The 2,734-nt window shown below is 42.2% G+C and overlaps 1 pseudogene; it reads right to left on the bottom strand.

Annotated features, from left to right (window-relative positions):
* Nucleotides 1-644: 644 nt before the first annotated feature.
* On the bottom strand, nt 645-1,897 carry LOC120036263 (annotated as a pseudogene).
* Between the last annotated feature and the right edge of the window lie 837 nt (nt 1,898-2,734).

The following is a 2,734-nucleotide window of genomic DNA, read 5'->3' on the forward strand; positions in this document are numbered from 1 at the left end:
TAGTTACTAGCACTACAACAAAAATGCTGTTAGTTGTAACTGATAGGCAGCTGAGATGCTGCTTGGATTCTACACAATGTATAGTCCAATATTTACATGTCTTTGGGTTAGGGTGAAATATTTAAATTGTTTCATTAGATGAGTCTGTTAGATGTGTGTGTGTAACGTGAACGTGCTTGAGTGACTGCATGTGTTAACCATAAAGATTTTGTTAAAGAGAACTCAATGTAATTACCAATATTTGCAAATTTTATTTAATGTCCGATGGAAGTCGAAACTATACAGGAGATATGGCAAACACAAGACAAATTTATGAAATCAAGTTACATAACATCGTGTTTATGGTAAATGGGGTCGAACCATAATAAACATCTTTAAATTAATGTTGTTCAATAATTCAACCAAAAGTGAAAATGCTTCCCCCCCTTCTCCCAAACAGGTTTTAACATGTCATTGGACACAAAAGGCACCAGATTGTAGGAAAGACCCACCTATTGTTATACCTTCTGAGACAAAGAACTGGGTCAACTGGGTTCAATTAGAATCACTCAAAAATGATCATAATAACAGAAAAGGCACACAGAATCAGTAATGGTGTCAATTTCTATCACTGCACTTTTTATTCATAAAGTCACACACTTGACTCATCTCTCCTTTGTGGACATCCTCACTGAAGTGTAAGTCACACCAGTGTAGATGCCGTTGGATGGGAAGACCAGCTGACTGCCATTCATGCAGGTGACTTTTACTGTGGCCCTGTAGTCGAGGTCGATATTTGCTTTCCCCATTGTGATCTCAACATCCATGGTCTTCCCTGGCGGGATCTTCACGTTGATGGTACCCGATTCTGTTATGGTCTCGGTCTTGTGCAGGCTGGTGAATTGCTCCACTCCCACGGTCAAGCTGAACCCTGATGACCCCTCGACCAGATCTGGGATCCCCACTTTGACTGACACACTCAAGGTGGACTCCATCTTGTTGCTGACGGACCAGGAGGAAGTCTTGGTCAGGGTCTTGCTGTATGTAATGGACTTTTCTAGAACCAAGGAGGTGTCGTTCTGGTGAGACACGGATTTCACATTCTGGGGTCACCTAAAACCAACAAAGATACAAGATGTTCAAACAAGACAAAGACAATTTAATAACTGATAATAGATTTTTAGAAAGTCAACAAAAATAACAGGTGTGTGCTTGCTATCTTGGACTGATGTGTACGAGTAAAAGTAAAAAATTATTTTTTCTTTTAAAAAGTGTTGGGGCTATTTTGCTGACCAAGGCCAATTAAACATAAGGCATGACTGTCCTAGAAATGAGATGCCTGATGAATGTCGACCCCCATATTGGATTACATGTTTTAAAGTGGACAGCCCCCTTAATGTTAGAGCATCGGTAGAGTATTCCTGAGCCGTCTACACACACCTGGGGTTTGAAGAGGGACAGGGTGGGATACTCCATGTCAGTCATTACGGACGACTTGATGGTTGATGAAGAGGAAGCCCATGCAGTCGATGTCTGAGCCAGACCTGCCCTGCAGCCCCAGGCAGATTCCGGACCCCACATCTATGGTGTACTCAGTCTTCAGTTCCCAGCTGGTCATTTTTTCAAAGAACTGACGGTTCTGACTGGTCATGAACTTGATGGCACCCAGACGTGTGCCGGCGCCGTTACCCCACAGAGACAGCTTGGTGATGCGCTCCCCGAGGTTGAACTCAAACTCATTGAAAGTGTTAGCATCTCCAAAAGTCGCTACTTTCCCGTCGGTCAGCTCCGCCCGCACAGCTTTGACCTGCCAGCCTCCCACCGCCACTCCGATCTTCTTGAGGGTGGCACCGTTGTCCATGCCGTGGAATTCAAAGGAAGTGCCTCCACCACCGATCAAATGCAGTGTGGTTGCCATGTGTGTGTGCGTCACGTAACCTCAAATACAAATTTGTACAGATCAATTTAAGAAGCCTCCAACTCAAGGAACTGATTCAGACATTCAAAGCCACAGAGTCCCTCTCCTACTCCCAGCACCTCCTGCTGTTTCTTCCTGATCAACTTGGTGACTTATATGTAATGAAACATATTGTTGTGTAAGTGAGGACGTCTCTATGCACTTAAATTAATTCTGATGTTGCTATAATTACGAAGAATCATGATGAATATGAATGTTAGATTCCACTTCAGAATGAGAGTTGTTTATGGTGCTGGAACTCACCTTTCCAATCAAATGCCTCTTTGAAATATCTGAAAGAATAGATGGCATTTTATTAATTAATATATAACAATATTCATTAACACAGGCTACAGTATTCACAGGTATGCATTAATATATTATGACACTGTCTAATATAGAACAGGGTCTGTCAAACTTTTAAAGTACCTGTCCAATTAAAACTGACCCTCAGATTTAGTCAAGTAACACCTAAAACATGACTGAATAATAAAGTAAAGTGAACAATTTCAATGATCAAAAACAGTCCTTTTAACATACTTTTAGCAGGACCAGCTACAAAATACTTTACAATATACAAGCCATACCAAGAAGCTCTCCCTGAGCAACACAGGACATCAAAGAAGCTCTCTCTGCCTAACAAAGGAACACTGGCTTATAAAGCTGCAGAAGGAGTTTGTAATTGCCGACAGCTGTATCCCCTAACGAGAGGGCGGGATCAGAGCTCCAATCTGCACTGGGGCTGACCAATCAGCTGCTTGGGGGAATCCAGGAAGCCATTTCCTGAAATATACATAT

This window comes from Salvelinus namaycush, unplaced genomic scaffold (genome assembly GCF_016432855.1).
Source record: "Salvelinus namaycush isolate Seneca unplaced genomic scaffold, SaNama_1.0 Scaffold1271, whole genome shotgun sequence".
NCBI classification, from domain to species: Eukaryota; Metazoa; Chordata; class Actinopteri; order Salmoniformes; family Salmonidae; genus Salvelinus; species Salvelinus namaycush.